Source organism: Cinclus cinclus, chromosome 26 (assembly GCF_963662255.1).
Source record: "Cinclus cinclus chromosome 26, bCinCin1.1, whole genome shotgun sequence".
In the NCBI taxonomy this organism is placed as follows: Eukaryota; Metazoa; Chordata; class Aves; order Passeriformes; family Cinclidae; genus Cinclus; species Cinclus cinclus.
In genome coordinates this window covers 568,400-589,216 of record NC_085071.1, presented here as the reverse complement: position 1 = coordinate 589,216, position 20,817 = coordinate 568,400, and positions in this window count along the sequence as shown.

Below are 20,817 nucleotides of genomic sequence, written 5' to 3'. Positions count from 1 at the left end.
TTTAAAAAGGCCTTTTTATCTCTTTGTAAACACAACAGAAGGAATAGCATATGGGGTGTTAACCCAGGATTGGGCTGGTAGTAAAAAGCCTGTGGCCTACCTATCTAAATTACTAGATCCAGTATCAAGGGGTTGGCCAACATGTTTACAGTCGATAGTGGCTGCTGCTCTGTTAGTAGAAGAAGCTGTAAAAATCACTTTCGGGGGAGAGCTGCATGTTTTGTCTCCTCACAACATAAGGGGGGTCCTCCAACAGAAAGCAGACAAATGGGTAACTGATGCTCGGCTTTTAAAATATGAAGGGATCCTTATATCTTCTCCTAAATTGAGCTTAGAGACTACCTCTCTCCAAATTCCCGCCCAATTTTTATATGGGGAACCGAGTGAAAACTTAAAGCATGATTGTTTAAGGGTAATAGAAGAACAAACAAAAATCAGACCAGACCTTGAAGAGGAAGAATTAGAATATGGGGAAAAACTGTTTGTGGATGGGTCTTCCCAAGTAGCTGAAGGAAGGAGAAAATCTGGTTATGCAGTAATTAATGGAAAGACCCTAGAGGTGAGAGAATCAGGACCACTAAATTCTGTGTGGTCAGCGCAGGCTTGTGAATTGTATGCTGTATGGCAAGCATTGAAATTATTGAGAGGAAAAGCAGGAACAATCTTTATGGACTCAAAATATGCTTATGGGGTGGTGCATACCTTTGGAAAAATTTGGGAAGAGAGAGGTTTGATTCCCAGGGAAAAGGATTAATTCATGAAGATTTAGTAAAGAAAGTTTTACAGGCTCTAAGGTGGCCCACTGAAATAGATGTGGTCCATGTAAAAGGGCACCAGACTGGAGTAAACAATCGAGTGAGGGGAAATAACCTAGCAGATCACGAAGCAAAGGCCGCAGCCCTCAGGGTATTAAAAGAAAAGGCTGCAGGAGTTAAGAGAAATTGCTCCTTTTGTGAAAAAGATTTAAACAAATTACCTTGTATGCTTTGCTGGGAAGATTCCAAAATAGATAAGATAGAATGTGTCTGTTTGAACCCCACTAAGACGCATTGTTACTATCACGGGCCAATTCAAATACTCACATTCACTGAGAGAGAACAACAGAAATTGAATGAAATGGGGGTAGTGAAGAAAGGAAATAAACGAGAATTGCCAGACGGTCGCGAAGTTCTTCCAAAACCGGTAGCCCGAAGAATTTTGGAAGCCATCCACTCCAAAACTCACTGGGGTACACAAGTCTTGATAGATCATTTTGTTATTAAATATGTCTGTATTGGGATGTATAACTTAGCCAAATAGGTCACACAACGATGTTTAACCTGTCAAAAGGTGAATAAGAAGCAGTGGAGACAACGGGAAGCTGGGGGAAGGGATTTAGTGTACAGACCTTTTTCACACATTCAAATTGACTTTACTGATTTGCCTAAGGTAGGGAGATACAAACATTTGTTAGTGATAATTGACCATTTAACCCATTTTGTAGAAGCTTTTCCTACCTCTAGGGCAACTACACAAGCAGTGGTGAAAATTTTGCTAGAAGATATCATCCCTCGATATGGGTTAATAGAGGTGATAGATTCAGACGGGGGGCACATTTTACATCTAAAATCGCTAAAGAAATTGTTTCAGCCCTGGGGACAAAATGGAAGTATCACACTCCTTGGCACCCACAGAGTTCGGGGAAAGTAGAAAGAATAAATGGAGAAATAAAGAAACAACTAACCAAGCTGATGTATGAAACACAATTATCTTGGGTAAAATGTTTACCTTTAGCTTTGCTAAATATACGCACTCAACCCCGGACTGATGTAGGGATTTCCCCCTTTGAAATGCTTTACGGAATGCCGTATAATATGGATGCCCCAGCGGATCATCCCGAGATAAGTAATCAACAAATTAATCATTACATAATACAGCTGACACAAGCTCGTGATAAACTCAGAAAAGCTGGATTATTGGTACAAAGACCTCCTCTTGACTTAGCGATTCACAATATAAAAGTGGGTGACAAGGTTTTGGTTAAAACATGGAAAGAAAATACGTTAACTCCAACTTGGGAAGGTCCCTATGTTGTGTTACTCACTACAGAAACTGCCATCAGAACCGCGGAAAAAGGCTGGACTCATGCAAGCAGGATAAAAGGACCTATACACCCCTCCTCCGAGGAACCGTGGAAAGTAACCAGCGCTCCAGGAGATCTTAGAGTCACCCTAAAACGCACTTAAATGAACACTGTGAAGGTAGTTCGGGTAAAATGGGACAGCGAAATTAAGTGTAACTACTTGATAACTGGATATTTCAAGATATATTGCTCGAACAAGGATCGTGGTTGTTATCCATTTGTATGTTTTGTTTGTAAAATTTGCCAAGAACGGTGGTAGGTCCATTGTTAAAGAGGAAGTCCACCTAGCAGTGTTTGTAAAAATTGCTATCAACTAGAACGGGAGCTTACTAAAATGATTTTACGTAAAGGGGAAGGATATTCACAAGGGGAGGGGCAAGGCCAGAAAATTATTGCTTCCATCCTAATGAACCAGTTCCTTTCATAGCTAAAATCATTAAGGGAAATTGTAGAAAAGCAGTACCTGGGGTCTGGTGTTCTTCACTGCAAGTGAAGGATAAGAACAGGGAATCTTATAAAAAGAGGCAACAAAAACGACATGGCCCTCCTGAAGAATATCCTTGCTGCCGAGAAGATGGTTCCCCTCGCGGCTCGAAGCAACCGAGTCAGCGAGTGAGGCAGAGGGATAAGAAAAGGTGGAGGAGAGAACCCACAGACTGGAACAATTCAGAAATGTTCCGAGAACTGCCTCAAGGATTTTAAATCCCAGAAATCACTCAAAGACCCAGAAGGGGAGTGCAAAAATAAAAATTTCACATTAAGACACAAAGGAATTGAAAATAAAAATCCACCAGGACCACACCCTTCTTGGCAGGTTATGGGAATTTTAGCTGTAATATATATACAAATCAGCCAAGTAGATGCTTATGCGAACAAGCATCAACCTTTCAAATGGTCTTTGATAGAAATAGAAGACTCGATAGTTATAAACTCAACAATTACGACTGCAGCCCCAAGCTTCCAAACACATTTGAGCTCAATTATTCGAGCAGGGACTGATAACACATACAAAAGACAAGTACAATCTAAGGCCTTTTATATGTGCCCAAGCTCAAATCCAGGACAGGGTTATTGCAATTGGCCTGGACATTGCTATTGTGCATATTGGGGATGCGAAACTATTGCCTCTGATTGGGAACCGGGGGCAGGCCAAGACAGATACCTTAGAGTCAGGTGAGGACCACCTGGATGTCAAATACCCAAACATGGATATGATGGCACAGTGCAAGGGGGAAATCGAAATACCTGTTGGATGATTTACCTTAACATAACCAATCCACAGGATCCACGGTGGAATATTGGGAAAATCTGGGGAATTCGGTTTTGGGAACCTGGCACAGACCGAGGAGGATTAATACTAATAAAGAAAGAAATAGTCCCAAAAGACCTAGTGCGTGTTGGTCCTAACCCAGTGGTAAAGGAGTCCCTGAAATTGAAGCCTGACATTGAATCAATAGGTAATACCACTACCAAAACAAAGAACAACACTTTTTCCACTGACCTCCCCACCGATACCCCACTTCCTAATAACCCTTTGTGGAATTTGCTTTCTGCAACTTTTAATGTGCTCAATGTAACCCAGCCTAACTTAACTGAGCATTGTTGGCTATGCTTTAGCATTAAGCCACCGTTTTATGAAGCTATTGGGGTAATTCAAAAAGCTAAAAGAATAAACGGAAGTAACCCCAATCAATGTAACTGGAAAGAACCGAGCAGGCCGGGGGTTACTCTGGCCTCTGTAACAGGAAAAGGCCGATGTGTGGGAAACGTACCAACTAAGATGCAGCACCTTTGTGGGGTGATGACTAGTGCCAAGAAAAGAGAAGCCACTGCCAAATGGTTAATACCTATAGAAAATGCAAAATGGATCTGCAGTGTAGGAGGACTAACACCATGTATCTCTCTGGACACCTTTAATGAAACATCAGACTATTGTGTACAAGTTGTGGTGGTCCCCAAAATTATATACCATCCAGAGGAATATGTATATCAAGCCCAAAATACCCCAGAACATCATTTACAAAAAAGAGAGCCCTTTACAGCCCTTACTGTGGCCACACTTATGTTGGTGGGCACTGCGGGAGCTGGTACAGGAATAGGTTCCCTAGTGAGACAAACAACAGAGTTTAATACATTAAGGATAGCAGTAGATGAAGATTTAGCTAGAATAGAAGAATCAATCACAGCCTTAGAAAAATCTGTTCGACCTTTATCTGAGGTAGTATTACAAAACCGAAGGGGGCTGGATTTAATCTTCCTTCAGCAAGGAGGATTGTGCGAAGCACTTAAAGAAGAATGTTGCATTTATGCAGATCACACCGGGATTGTTAGAGATACAATGGCTAAACTGAGAGAAAGGCTAGAGCAAAGAAAGCGAGAAAGAGAAGCTCAACAGTCCTGGTATGAAACTTGGTTTAACAGTTCTCCCTGGCTTACTACTCTGCTATCTACAGTTGCAGGTCCTTTGTTATTTCTGGTGTTCGGATTAACTTTCGGACCTTGCATCTTTAATAAGATCATAGAAATTGTAGAAAGGCGATTAGAAGCTGCTCACCTGATGTTAATTAAAGCTAAATACGAGCACATCTTAAATGATGAGGAGGTGGAAAAAGAGCTTGCATTGAGCTATCAAGAATTAAAAAGATTTAATGAACAAATTATGAAAGAAAAAAAGGAGGGATTGTAATAAAAACAACATAAAAATTGTTCATTAAAATAGAAGGACTACCAAGAGTTCAATAAAATAACAAAGAATAGAACCAGATCTGAGAGGGCACAAGTCATGCACCCGTAGTCCACAAGAATGTCTTGATTAGTTTGAGCTGAGTTAATTAACCATACTTAAGTATCCATTGTTCAACGTGTAAAAAGGATCTACTGATAAGGCAGAGGTTCTGCCGGGAAGAGGAGTCTTCTTCATTCCAACGACCACCGGACCACCGGAGGGCAAAGTACGACCCCTATCAACAGGCAGCGCCAGCACAGACACGATTGCAAAAGGGACACGTACACCAGAAACAAGGGGTATAAAACCCAAAGGACTGAGAGAGGAAAGTGCGCGCCGTTGGTGGAGCGCTAACTCCCGGCCGCCCAGCGCTGCTTTTGCTTGTTACCGCTTGCTTAATAAATTCCACTGCTTGATGGACAATTGGCTCTGAGTCAGTGTGTGTGACAAACACTTATAACAACAGCAGCCCTGAGCAAGGGGCCCAGGGCAGGTTTCCATGACAAGCAGCCATCACAATGGCTCCAGGCGTTGGCTGCCGTGGCACCAAACTGAGGAAGGGGTCTCTGTGGCTGTTGCCATGGCACCTGACTGCATCAATGAGTGTCAGTGCAGTTCAAGCTGGACCAGCCCCGGCACCGCTTTGTCCTCAGGCTTGCCATGGCAGCTGAGGACACAACAGGTCTGCATGCAAGTGCCCATGGAACCTGACTGCACAAATGGCTCCTTGGGGTGGTTTCCAAGGCAACTTGAACTGATGAGGGTTGCCCTGGCACCCAAACCCACTAGTGGGGGTCAGTGCAGTGTCCATGGCAACAGTCCCTTGCAATGGCCCAGGGCACCTTGGGATGCTAATCCACCCTCACAGCTGGGCAGGGCAGCTCTGGAATGGTCTTGGTGCTGCCTGGGGCTTGGCACACACTTGAGGAGGGTGTCTGTTTTCAGTGGGGAACTTTTCGTTTTTTGGAGCAATCAAAACTGTTGTAGGTTGGTGTAAAAAAAAAAAAAAAAGAGGAAAACCCTTCTTAGGGTGTGTGCAGCCAGTTCTCCAAGCAAAGCAGGGGTGTCAGCTGAGTCAGGACACACAGGATGCGGTTGGGGAATGTGGAGCAAGGTTGTCCACACCGGGTCAAACCTCAAGGCACAGCTTCTCTAAGCAGGCCAGACCTCCTTAGGAGACACCCTGGAGCAATATCCATCACACAATGCTACAATCTCAGGGCCTGAGAGGAGACTGCACAAACCTCTCCAGGAGTCCAAGTCAGAAAAAGAATGCAAAGGGTCTGGAGGCATTAATGGGTCCCACTGAGGTCCAGCTGCAGCACAGGCTGCTCATGGGCTCCTTGCAGGAGGGAATTGGAGGCCAGGATTGCACAAAATCCTCACAGAGACTCAGTGTGGGAAGGAAAATGCAAAGTACCTTAAAATACCTTGGTTATCTCAAAGCATTAATGAGCCCCCCCCGCCCCCCCAGTGTCAATACAGAGCAATCAAGGGACTCCTTAAAGTAGATAATTGGAGGTCATGATTGCACAAACGTCTCCTGGAGTCGGTATCAAAAGGGAAACAACTAGTACTTGAAAAATCTGAAGTACCCTGAAGCATTAATGAGCCCCACTGAGTGTTGGTAATGACTAAGAATCTCAAGGGACTCATTAGAGCAGATAATTGAAGACCAGGATTGTAGGAAGCTCTGAGAGACTCCAAGGCAAGAGCAAAGGCCAAGGTCCTTTGAAAAACCTGCAGTCCCTGGAAGCATTCAGGAGCCCCCCAGGGCCATTCCTGACCAAGGCTCCCCAGGGACTCATGCCAGCAGATCCCTGAGGCCACCGGGGTGTGGGGCAGGGGAGGATGCTGAGGGCAGGACAAGGGGGTGACAGTGCCCAGCCTTGCTGGGGCTGTGCCAGGAGGCCCCAGTGGCTCAGGACAAGGTGTCTCCTCCCAGCCCTTGGTGGCACAGACGCTGCTGTGCCCCAGGGCACCAAGACTTGGCTTCTCCTGGGCACTGCCAGCCCTGCCAGGGCCCTTGGCCATGTCCAGCACAGCTTGTCCTGCACTGTCCCACAGCTGCTGCTGTGCCCCTGCAGGCTGCACACTCCCATCTCGCTGCCCCCCTGGCTCTGCCCTGCCACTGCCCACCCTGCCCTGACTTCTGCCCAGGCTGTCTCTGCAACCCCCAACCAATGGGCTGGGGATGGGCAAGTGTTCCTTAGGGCACAGGGAGGGGACAGCTTGGCTGGGGTGACCCAAGGGCTCTCCCATTCCATGTGATGTCAAGGGCAGCAATACACTGAGGGCAAGGAAGGGCGTGAGATGGTCTCTGAATTTTCTCTATTAATACGTTTGTCTTCCAAAGCAACCACTACATCTACTGAATTCTTGCCTCCCTGTGGTTTTCTTTGCTTCTGCATTTGGCCTTTGCTTTTTACTTCCTTGCCCTGCCCTGTCCATTAATCTCTCTTTCTGTTGACCCACAGGTTTTCAGCTTATTTTCTCCTGTTGTCTGACAGAGGAGAGCCAGTGACAGACACTTGGCTGTCACTTGATGGACAGAGAGGTTTAACCATGGTCACCTTTCCTAAGCCTTCTCTTCTGGGCACAGCCAGCAATGTCAGGGCTCTGTCAGGTGCCCAGCCCTGAGCTGGGCTCATGCCCTGCTCACAGCCCCAGGGGCATCCAGGGACACGAGTCCTTCCCTGGCACACACACAGACAGTTCATTGCAGCACGGGCAGCGGCTCCCTGGGCTCTGCTGCCGCTGCCAGAGCCTGGCAGGGAGCTCAGCCCTGCGGGTGTCACCCTGCCCTGCCCCTGCCCCAGGTGCCCCACAGCCGGAGGGATGGACACGGGGAGCTCTGGGCACAGGAGCTCATCCCAGCCCTGCATTCAGGAGTTCCCAGGGGACCTTACTCTCTGGAAACTCCAGGAAGAGCTGAAGGTGTTTGTGCTCCCTGGGTTTATGTTGTCGTCATCCCCACCCCCACCCCACGCAGAGGATGCTCAGGGCTGTGTCTTGTCCTTGCACTGCAAACACAGACTCCTGACCCGGTCACTTGATGTCCCTCCATGGAGGGAAGAGCAACCTCTGTGACCTGGGCTGAGAGGCCACTGCTGGAAGCAGTGCTGCCTTTGCAAGGGCACACCTGGGGGCCACCACCCTGAACACTGCCACATTTTTCTCTTCACTGCTGGTTTCCTCTCCAGGGCACTGTGTTGGGCACATTCTTGAGAACAAATTGGGAAGAAGATTGAAGCTTTTTGGCCCTGCTCCGGGGACATGCCCTTGCACCATGGAAATGCTCTTGTAGAGCCCAACTCTGTCCCAGCAGTGCCCACAACCTGTCCTTGCCTGCAGTCTCTGGACAGTCACCCAGCAGGGCAGGGACCAAGCTGAGAGAGCCCTGAGGCCTTAAACCAGCACAGGGGCTCTGAAGGGGAGTGTGGAAGTGAAGGAAGAGGAGGTTACACAGGAGAAGCCCTGGGGCTCCCTGGCAATGCTGTTCTGCTGGGACTCTTCTCCCCCTGCTCTGCCCACAGGCACCGACCCTGCAGCTCCAGAGATGTCAGGGAGGAAAGATGTCAGGCAAAAAAGACAACACAGAGTTCTTTCTGTTGTTTCAGCACACACTTACTGTACTAGAGCTCCCCATTTCTACAGTCTCTGGGTCACACTAGAAAGGCAAATACTGAAATATTTGCCTGAACAGTTAAAGATTTTGTTCTCAGAAGTGTAACACCTGTGTCAGCAGCAAAAATACGGGACACAAAGTGGGCATTAATGAGTAACTTAGTAACAGCTATGCAGAAGAATGACAGTTCATTGCTTCTGAAAACCACTCAGTGATCATTGTCCTCAGGGTGTCCTTCAGGTCCTGGTTCCTCAGGCTGTAGCTGAGGGCGTTCAGGGCTGGAGGCAGCACTGAGTACAGAAGTGACAGTGCCAGATGCAGGGATGGGCAGGAGATGGAGGGGGGCTTCAGGTAGGCAAACATGACAGTGCTGAGGAACAGGGAGAGCACGGCCAGGTGAGGGAGGCAGGTGGAAAAGACTTTATCCCATCCCTGCTCAGAGGGGATCCTCAGCACGGCCCTGAAGATCTGCACATAGGAGAAAACAATGAATACAAAAGAAGCAAATGCTAAACAGGTACCACCCATGAGTAGGCCAAGTTCCCTGGGGTAGAATTTGGAGCAGGAGAGCTTGAGGATCTGGGGCATTTCACAGAAGAATTGGCCCAGGGAATTGCCCCGGCACAGGGGCAGTGAAAATGGACTGGGAGTGTGCATGAGAGCATGGAGAAAGCCACTGGCCCAGGCAGCTGCTGCCATGTGGGCACAAGCTCTGCTGCCCTGGGGGATCCCCTAGTGCAGGGGTGTGCAGATGGACACGTAGTGCTTGTAGCACACGAGGGTCAGGAGATACTACTCTGCTGTGGTAAAGAACAGCAAGCAAAAGAGCTGTACAGCACATCCTGCACAGGAGATGGGCCTGGTGCCCCAGAGGGAATTGTGCTTGGCTTTGGGGACAGTGGTGCAGGTGGAGCCCAGGAAGGGCTGAGGGCCAGGTTGAGCAGGAAGAAGAACATGGGGGTGTGCAGGTGGTGGCCGCAGGCTACGGCGCTGATGATGAGGCCGTTGGCCAGGAGGGCAGCCAGGGAGATGCCCAGGAAGAGGCAGAAGTGCAGGAGCTGCAGCTGCCACGTGTCTGCCAATGCCAGCAGGAGGAAGTGGCTGCGGGAGCTGCTGTTGGACATTTCTTCACTCTGGGCATTGGAGACTGTAGAAAGAAGGCAATGACAAGCTGGGACAGATTTCCCTTGGTCATTTCTGGTCTAATTTCTTGGGAATCTCACCAATATGACTTCTCTTCCTAGGGGGGATCTTGGCGCAGCTTCTTTATTTTTGAGCTCTGGTTTGTCTTGCTGCCTCATCTTCAGCATTGCTCTCAGCCTGCACACTGGGGAGCTCAGAGGGAAAACTGGGCTCCCTGTGCCCAGGGCAGTCAGACCTGCTGGTCCCCACACAAGTGCACTTTGCTCATGGCAACTCCATTTTAGACAAATGAAATTGAAAATGTTCTTAAACAATAAAGTGGACTTTTTAAAGTCTCCAATTTCAAAATCATTGAACCCTGGAGGCACTGATGGCAGGTGGGGACAAGAAATAGAAAGGTGTCCCTGGTGCTGAGCTCACCTGGATGTGTTTCAGGAATGCAAAGGCCAAAGCCTGAGCCCCAGTCCCTGGCAAGGCAGATCCTGTCCCTCCCTCATTGCTCAGGGCTCTTCCCAGGGCCAGCAGCCATGGCCAAAGTGCTGCAGGAGTTGGCTCTGGCAGGGCCTTTCAGCTGCTGCCCATCCCTGTGCCCTCTGCAGCCCAGGCTGTCCTACGGTGCCCATGCCCTGCCGCTCTGTCCCTGCAGGCTGTCCTCAGCCCCCGGCTGCCCCACCTCGCTGGCCCCTTCCTTTGCTGCCAGCTCTGCCTCCTGCCTGCCTCTGCCTGGCCACACAAAGCCTTGGGCTGCTCCACACTCTTTCTGGGGGATTTCTTGCACCACAGCCCTGCCCTGGCAGAGAAATTCCTTTCTCCTTGGGTCCAGTCTGGCCCTCCCCAGCGGCCCTTGGCATTAATCTTTTCTATCTCTGGCTGTTTTCTGCCATGTCAAAAGGATCCACCATCTCTGAAACCACCCTTCAGGCACTCCCAGGGCTCTCCTCCACCATCCTCAGCCTCCACTCCACTGAGCACAGAGCTCCTTTGTCCCTGTATCGTGGTCATGTGCTTGAGGCCTCCAAACCCCATCCCAGGGGATCTCTGGACTTTCTCCAAGATGTTGGCAAATAAACAAATTCTGCTCATAGTCTGAGAAATTCACTGCAGGACCAGGCCAGCCTGACCTGTCTATCCTGGCTACTTTTGTCTGGGAGCAATCCTTGGATATATGGAATTTGGGAGGCCAAATTCCAATTTAGGTCATGGTCAGGAAGGACAAGAAGGCCGGTTCTTTTCCCTAGGAAGGAAGGCACAGAGCCCCAGTGCTCCAGAGACTGATGAGAGGCAGCCCTGGACATTCCATGGGCAGCCAGACCTGTCAGGTAGCCCCTGGGAGGCCAAGCCAGCCAGACCTGTTCCATGTGTGAAAATTGATAAAAGATTCGTGTCAATCATAAAAGTAGCTGGGTTTGTATAAACCAGAATACTCAGGTCTGAAATGAAGCATGGACATTAGACAGAGAAAATACATATGATTAAATAATTTTGTTTAAATCCCCCTATTATGAATATTATGATTTTTTTATTAAATTGTATCTGATACCAGTTTGTAAAACGGGGGTTTCCCACGGCCTGAAAGATATTGCAAAATCAGATTTCCTGCATTTGTATAATCAATTGCAGCCTAAAAGATTTTGCACTACCAGATTTCCTGCCTTGGTGTAATCAATTGCAACTTAGCTGTTAAGACAAGACCCCCATGTCTACTGTTCCTTATCTACCAAGACCACATGGCTGCTTGGCAAACTGTCCCAAGACTAAAAGGAAAACCATCCTATAAAAAGGAGCTGCAAACCAAGGTTCGACGGAGCGTGGAGTGGGCGCTGACCCCTCATGTTCCCCAGCGCTGCTTGCTCCGTCTATACCAAATAAAGCAATCTAAATTTTGCTAAATATCCAGACTTTGTTTCTCATTTATAATAATTTGGTGCTGAAACCTGGGACATCCTTGGAGCCTTGAGAGGCACTTTTTCCTGGTTTACAGTACAAGATACATATTCTATAACCATCTGAGAAGGGTGATCATCCTTATCTCTGTGGAAAGTATCTTCTGTTAATGGGCCTTTGAGTCCTACTGTATAACTGATGAGATTACATCATCCCATTGGGAGATGCTCCAGCCAGGAGGACGAGCCAAGCCTTTCCTACCTAGATATAAACTGAGGTTTAGAACGCCAAAGGCAGCCTTTTTCCACTGGATTCCAGAGGAAGAACCAGGCTTTTATCCCCATCACTGCTGGACCCTTTGGAGGAAAACTGCACCAGCACCCTGACTGACAGGGTATCAGGTTGTATTCTGACTCTGTCAGTGGTTTTATTTTTATTATTGCATGTATTTTTTTTCCCTTTTTTTCTCTTCCCTATTAAAAATTGTATTACTGACTTGAAGTCTCACTGGTTTTGCTGTTCAAACCAGTACACACTGTAATTTTGGGGAGGCACCCCGCTCCCACGGCCCTGGTTCCTCAGTGGTTCTCAGGACCCATGGACGTACCTCACGATATAGACTGAGCAAGGAAAAAAACTCCCCGGAAGACCACGGCAAAATCACCTGTCATTCTTGTGCACGCAGACCCAGACAGGAGCGTCGAAGCCGTAAGTGACTGTCTGGTTTGGTGGAGGTGACTGTGTGCTTGCTGAACGAGACGTGGATTTTTCCACGAACCGAGTGTGGAGTCCTTCTGACCGTGGTTCTGGTTTCCTGCGAGGGGCCCGGCTGGTGAAGGGATGAAGTGAGTGCTGCTTTTCCCATCCTAACCCAGGTAGAGGCCAGGTTCTTTTCCTGTCACTGTCTGTGGGGTTTCCTGAACTGGAGATCACCCACAACAGGACATTTAGGTGGTTTAGAGTTCAAGTTTTCCCAGCTCGAGCACCGAAGAAGAATTAGGAAGCCGTTTTCTGTGGTTTCCAAGGTTGTTTATTCTTTCTTATCTAAGAAATTCTTTAACTAACAGAGGTCTGTGTAGTAGCTTGATCCAAGGCACACTCTCCATGCCCTTGGGGCAGGACGTATCTTTTATACTATAAATTACATACCTAATGTTTACAATTACTGTCCAACACATGACACCTTTATTACACTGTCCAACTTTGTCCCAAACCAATCCAGTAATGCCATCCTGACTCAGAAGGTGGATGACATGAAGAAGAAGAAGAAAAGACATACCATGCCCAAAGTCCTCCATCTTAGCTTTAAAGCCCCTAATATAAACATTTCTAAAAACTCACTTTTCTACCTTCTAACAATCTAATTTATACTCTACTTAATTTATGTGACTTGTAATTCTTCCTGCAATGTTGGTAATTTTTTCCAGGGACTAAAATCCAGTCCCCAGGGGTCTTGGGCACTATACCAAGCTCTCTGAGCCCCCTGCCTGGTGAGTCTCGAGGCATCCAGGGAAGCCAGAGGAACACTCTGGACTCCCACATTTTTCCCCCCACTATTTGCTGTTTGCACCAAAAACTCCTCTTTTGCAACCCTGTTCATGGCTCGCTGAATGCACTGAATGTTGCATGGCAGAATGAGCAGAAGAATTACAAGTCCTACTAATATGTAAAACCCTACTCTTAAAAGTTCTTTCCACAATGGCGAAAGATTAAAAAAGTCAAACACACCATCCAACCATGATCCACTGACTTCTCCATGTTTTGTCACACCTTCTTGCAACTGTCTTACGTTCTCATTAATTGATTTGGAATGATCTGACAAGTTCATGCGGCACATTCCTTCAAATTCTTCACACCCATGTCTGTGAGTCAGCAATAGATAAGAGTCAGCAATAGATAATCAATTGCTGCTCTGTTTTGAAGAGTGGATATTCTCATACTGTTGACATCAGTTCAATGCAAGAGAAACAGCTTGCTCTCTTCTCTCTATGTTTTAACTTTCTTAAGATTTTCAAATCAGATGTTAACAATGAAAGTCTTCCAACGCTGCATGGACCTCCTTTGATGTTTGCAGGTATAGCAGGCCAAATTCTGTCCCCACAAATTAAAAGTGTCCCTTGTGGCAATTGCGCAGGAACTTGGAAGGATGGTTTGTCTGAAACCTTAGTATAATTACACCACGATGAAGCATTTTTATACACATCATGATTCGGAGTAACATATATTGTTTTGTTCTCTGTCACTCCCAAAGAATTAAATTCGATAGAGAAATCCATTCTTGCTGAACCAAAAATTTACAATTCTTCTGGTTCAAAGGAGCCACAGGGAGAAATTGAACCCATACATGCCATCTGTCCACAGGAGTTGACACACCCTGTAACACCTTTGGAAGGATGTTCTCTGGAACTGGCCATTCTTTCACTGGCAATTCCACCAAACGTTCAAAATGGCTTTTTCGGCCTGGAGTGTGTCAAAGAAACTGTGTCTAGACCTGCTGCATAAGCTAAATTTTCCCAAACATTCTCCCTTGGCTGCATCATGGGTAAATCTGCCCCATCACTTAACACAATTGACAAAAAAATTGAACACAAAATTATCTGAATATACATTTTCATTTTCAGTTCTTGAGTTCTTTATGTGTTGCTCGAAGAGGAGTTCATGATCTTTGTCTCTGACTCTGTCTGTGAACTCGCCTCTTCACTTCCAGGGTTGGCATCTGCTTGCTTTTGAGCCCGATAAGGCTTCATGCATCTTGCTGGCAACCCACTTCTGTCCTCTCTCTGTGGAGACACAAGCAAAACCCTTTCCCCAAGTGATTAATTTGAAAGGCCCTTCAATTTGACCTGTCTCCAGGTTTCTGATTAAAACCAAAGGAGTCTCCTTCAGCTTTGCCCTTGTATTGTTAGTAAAGTGTCTTATAATCGGTGGAGTTGGCTCTGAAAAAGAACCATTCAAAAAATTCAATATATATAAAGCTTTATTCAATTGCATGTGAGGCGTAGCCTCTGCCTCCCCTATTTTTTGTTTATCTAAAAGTGTTTTTAGGGTATGATGTATCTTTTCTATAATTGCCTGACCTGTGGAAGAGTGGGGAATGCCAAAGGTATGTCTGACACCCCAAGTTTTTTAGAAATTTGTCCAGAACCTTTCCAATATATGTTGGACCATTATCTGTTTTGACTTCCTGCAGTACTCCTAAAGATGCAAATGCTTGTAAAAAATGTCTTCATGCATGCTGTGCTATTTCTCCTGTATGTAGTGATGGAAAAATTGCCCCTGAAAAGATTTCAACTGGAACATGAATATTTTTCAGTTTCCCAAAAGATGGATATTTTGTAACATCTGTTTGCCATAATTGAAGACTTTGCAGTCCTCTCAGGTTGACTGCTCCCATAGAAACTGGTGGCTGTACCATTTGACAATCTGGACAGGACTGAATAATTTCTTTTGCCTGGCTTCTCAAAATGTGAAAGGATTCCATCAATGCTTGTGCATTTTGATGGAAAAATGCATGGCTTAATTTCGCCTGCTCAAAGATATCTGGTAAAGTTTGCAAAACTGACATGGTTAATTTATCTGCTTGTGCATTTCCTTCTGCTAAAAATCCTGGGAGTGATGAGTGTGCTCTAATGTGTGTGATGAAATATCTATGTGTTCTGCTTTCCAGCAGTGTTTTCATACATGATAAACATGAATACAGAATTTCATTGTTTGTCTCCCTCAGAAGTGATCCTTCTAATCTTTTAACTACCTTAGCTACATATGCTGAATCTGTGTTCAAATTGAGAGGCTGCTGAAACAATTCCAAAACTCTGACCATTGCTGCTAATTCTACAATCTGTGGTGAACCTTGCACTATTTTCACATCTGACTCCCATTTTCCTATAGCTGAATTTTGCCATGTAATTACTGATTTGTGAGTCTTTCCTGAACCATCAGTGAATACTGTGATTCCATCCAATGGTTCCTCTCTTATTTTTGGTTTCTCTCTAAAACTTAATTTTGCTTTTAACATCTTGTGACTTGGATAATGAATTGTACAAACACCTGTATAATCTAACAATGCAACTGCTAAATCTTGTGATTTTTGATTTGCCCAGTCAAAGTACTGCTTTTTGAGAGGTAGATACATTATTGAAAAATCTCTGCCTGCCATTGTCATCAACCTTGTCCTCCCTTTTATTATGATCTGAGACATCATTTCCAGGTTTGTGAGAATCGTTTTCAGGGACCCGTAAGATAAAAAAAATCCACTCTATGATTAAAAGAGGGTCTCTCTGAGACTCGTCTCATTGAAAAATCAAACCATATAGCTGTGTCTCTTCTCAAAACACCGCTAAACAAAAAGGTAGTAAATCTACATAATGATGTGCCTGTCTTTGTTGTATGATTTCTGCAACTCTCTCCCGAGCTTTCTGTGCTTCTGGTGTGAGAGTTCTGGGAGATTTGATACTATTGTCTTCTCTCAAAAGATTGAACAAAGATGAAAGATCCTCAGTTTTGATTCCTAAAATTGGTCTCATCCATTTTATCTCTCCAAGAAATTGTTGTAGATCTTGTAAATTGTTGATTGTTGAGCTGATTTCTATTTTCTGAGGCTTTATTGTCTGCTCCATGATTTTCCATCCGATGTATTTCCAAGGTGCAATCTCTTGAATCTTTGAAGTGCTGATTTCCAGTCCAGCCTTTTGCACTTCTGTAATCACACAGTCACGAGCTTCTTGTAGCTTTTGTTGTGTCGATGCCGCAATGAGCAAATCCATGTAATGAATGATCCTCACTTCAGGATACTTTTCCTTGCTGGAGCCAAAGCTTGCGCCATGTACCACTGGGAAATTGTTGGCGAATTCTTGAGGCCTTGTGGTTAAACCACCCAATGATATATTTTCTAAGGTTCTTCTCTGTTTAAACTTGGAACAGAGAATGCCATTCAATGAGCATCATCTGGATGAAGTGGTATGCTAAAGAAACAATCCTTGAGATCAATGATCACAAGTGGCCAATCTCTCTGAATCATCGTGAGAGAAGGAAGTCCTTGTTGAAGTGGTCCCATTTCTTTCATGATTTCATTCAGCTTCCTGAGATCATGACACAGTCTCCATGAACCAAAAGTCTTCTTCCGAATGACAAACACTGGAAAATTCCAGGGACTATTTGTTGGCTTGATATGTCCTTTTTGCAACTATTCTTTGACTAAACTCTTCAAAGCACTCAATTTCTTCTTCTCCAAGACCCACTGATCCACCCAAACAGGTTTATCAGTCTTCCATGTCAAATTCAGTGTTGTGAGTGCCACAGTGAGCCCCACTAAAAATCTACTTTCAGACTCACGCCCTATTGTGCCAAAAGGTCTCTTCCCCATACTGTAAATGGCTTTTGCACAATGAAAGGATGAGTAATAGCTGGTTTTCCTCCTGGCCCTGAGATTACTATTGCATTCTCACTTTGCAGACATACGGAGCTTCCTCCTATGCCTGTGATTCGACCCAAAGGTACTACCAAATTCCATTCTCTTGGCCAGAAAATATATGAAACAAGTGTGATGTCTGCTCCTGTATCAAGCATTCCTGTGATAACTAGTTTTTTGTCATTATGTGTCAACTCACAAGTAATAATTGGTTTGTGACCTATGTGTTTCAGCCATGTAGTGTGAACTTCTACATGATCATTATAATAAGGATGATCTTGGCCTAATGCTGTCATAACTTGATGTTCCAGTGGGTGAGGTGGCAAAGCAATTGCTTTTGCTGAGTATTCTCTGGAATAGTTAATGGTGGCTGAAGAGCTCTAGCTAAAACTGTCAGATCTTCATTATACTCTGCTGAAATGACTGATAAATGATCAGACCAAAAATACTATTTCTGTCTCTACCTATTATCAAAAAGTCTTGCCTTTTCTGAGAAGATCCTCTGACTCCTGTAGGTATCGATCTCTGCTCTCCACTCAGGAAGCATATTATTTTGGAAGCTGCCAGGATGCATTGTGCTCTGGGTGGTAATAATTCTCGGCCACAGGGGACACCTGCAAGTGTCTTGCAGAGGGAGTCTGATTGACGTTCCCTAACAATTGTGCTGTCTGTGCTGTTGTTGTTCCCTGTGTTATTGCCATTACTTCTGTCATCGCACATTGACGACCCGCACTCTTTTCGAAGTTTCCTGGAATGGGTAATGGTTTTTCATCAACATCTGTCTGAGAGTAACACTCACTTGCAAGATGCTTTCGTCTCCTGCATCTTGGACAAAGCTCTGATGGCTTGCCAGTCTTTGCAAGCTGAGGACAATTTTTTTAAAATGTCCAAAACCCCCACAATTGTAGCACTGTCCTTCAGGGGAGTTATTTTTCTTTTTAAAATTCACAAGAACCTGCTCAAAGTTTTCATTTTGTGCTTGAAGTACTCGTTCCATTTATTCTTGTATTCTTGAAGCTATATGCTGTGGAGTGCCTACTTTATTCCAGGCTTCAACCATTTCTGATAAAGAGGGCTGACCAGGAATTGCACTAATAACTCTTTTGCATTCTTGATTGGCATTTGCAAATGCAAGACTCTTTAACAAATGTGGTTTGGCTGCTTCATCAGTGACTTGCCTGTTCACGGCTTGTGTGAGTCTGTCTGTGAATAAAGAGAAGGGTTCAGACACGCCCTGTCTGATGTCTGTATCAATTGTGTCCTGCATGCCTGCTAGTGCAATTTGCAGAATTGCCTTGCGTGCAGCTTCTTTGATATCTGTTAACACTTCTCATGGAAGTCTCGCTTGCTGAGCTGGATTGTTTTTCGGAGGATCACCTGCTAATTCTGCCAAGGTGAGAGCTGCATTCGGCCCACCTTGATATCTGGTTCTCAGTTCTTGCAGAGCCCTCCTCCATCTGTTGTCCCAGATGAGTTCCTCTGTGTCTGTGAGAATCAGAGAAACAAGAGACTTGAGATCGTACGGAGTTAACTCATATATATTAAAAGTACCTTTCAAAAGCTGTTTGAAATATGAAGATCCCAGTCCATTGTCCCTGATTGCCTTAATTAAATATTTCACTACTTCATGATTCAACCTTTCTCACCTTGGATTTTGCCCTTGGACATCATAATTGACTGGCATGGCGATGTCACCTGTTCCAGTCACAGGACATTATCTTTTGCTAGATTCAGCCTTATATGTGCCCAATCTATTAATGTCTGCGCTGAAGGTGGCTGTGCTTCCATGGAAATTGGCCTGTAAAGAGGAGCCATCTGATGTGTTTGTGTCCACGCTGCAGCTTTATTCACGGGCCTCACTGGTACCTGCACTCTTTGTTGTGTTGTTCCTGGTCCTGGCTGAGGAACGAGCATCTGTGACTCAAGAGTCGCCTGAAGAGTCTGTGGAAAATCTGCCCTCATCTTTGGACGAGATTCCAGAGTTGTTCCCATCTGCTGTAAAAAAGCCTAAAAAACATCTTTTGGTATTGTAACCAATTGTCCTTGATTTGCACTGGCATCTGCTGTCCACGCCAGAATCCCCTCCGACACTGTAATATATAATGTATCATCCCGTTGCTCATGAGGAACTTCCTGTATTTTCTTTTTAAAAGACGATTTTTAATAAGAAATCGGAAAAAAGTCTTGTAATGTTAGGGTTCCGCCACCAGATGGAGCTGCTGCCTACGTTTGTAACAATCTAATTTTCTGTTGCCGTTGCCATGGCAACCGAGGCTCGACCAAGTCTGTGTCCATGGAAACACCTTTTGCTTGGGCACGCCCCGGCTCCACTCGCAGAGCCCCGGGGGTGTGGCCACTCCTGTCCCGACCGCGCCTCCTCTCTGCCCAGAAGACGCTGCCCTGCTCTTGGACATGCCTCCTCTCCTATCGTAATCACTATCGCTGTCACTGAATTCATGCCCTTCCGAGCTTGATTGGCTCTCATCTGAGCGGTTTCTTTGTTTTTACCACGCCCTATACGGCGTCTCTCCGTATCTGGGTTCCCGGTCCCTATCGCTGACACTTCCGAGTTTCGAGTCTCCCGCGCATGCTCGCCGCGTGTCGCACGCACCGCGCAAGCGCTATCCACTGCCTGTGTTACTATCACCGCGCATGTGCCGCTCCCTGTCGCGCCCGCCGTTACCGGGGCCGGGGCCGGGGTCTCCATCCCCGTCGCTGCACTTGGGGCCGGGACCGCCGCTGCCGCGCTCGCCGCGGTCTGGGCCGCCCTTCCCGCCGCCTCCGGGACCGGGACCGCTCTGCCCCCCGCCGCTGCCAATCCGCGCGTCTCGGTCGGCGCCGCGGACGGCTGCGTCCCGCCTACCTCGGCAATGCCGCGCACCGAGCCCGCTCCGCTCCCCGCTGTTTCCGCGGTATTATCTGCCTTTCTCGCGCTTCCCGCCTCCCCCCTTGTCCCCCCTGCCTCCCCGGGAGTCGTCTGCAGCTCCCTCCCGCTTTCTGGGGACAAGGTTTCTGAAGGGCTAAAGAAAAGAAAGTCTAGGTGCTCTAACACGCTGGGAAATATTTCTAACTTAATTTTTCCCGGCTTTGGATAAAGTACTGTGGGTAATTCAGGGAAAATGGGTGATTCTGGAGATTCTAGTAATTCAGGGCATATACCCTGACCTTCCTCAGGCCCTTCATCTATATTAATTGCACCTTGCTGGTAGCAAGGTTCGTCCACTGGCTGATAACCAGTAACGGTCTGCTGCTGGCTAGACCATTGTTGTTCCACTTGCTGATGGCAAGACGGTAAAAAACCTCGCTCCCCCAGCTGATGGCTAGGTGAGGACCTTGGATTGCCCTCTGACAACTGGATAAGCCCGCATTTCTGTGAGATAGGACTTTTAGCATTATCCTGGCAGGAGACAAAAGCTTTATTGCCTCCCTGTCTCTTAGAGTTGCTAAGTGAAACAAAGAACGATTGATTTCCTGCCAAAAACCTGGCTCAAATAACAAATTTATTTCAGCATGTGGATACCTTAGTCTGACCCACAAAAGTAAATTCTTAAGTTCTTTATCTGAGATGGGGATGGGATGAGCAGATGCCACACCTTTTAAGGTGGATAAAAGGCTTATTTGTTCCTGACTGAGTCCACCCCCCATAGTTTCTGAATTTTGACCTGTCTTACCCAAAGGCAAGTCTTCAAAGTCGAGCTGGACGGTTTTTCCTGATCTCTGGCCAGTCGGGCACAGGGGTGAGGAGTTCCCGGGTTTCCTCCCTTCTGAGTCGAATCTGGAGCTGGCTTTCTCTCAACAGAGGTCAAAATTTCTGCAGTCTTCTCCAGTGGTGTGCCTCTCTCTGTTATTCAGGGTGTGTGGTCACATTTGTGAGCCATGCCCACCCAGGGACGCCAGATGTCACTGTC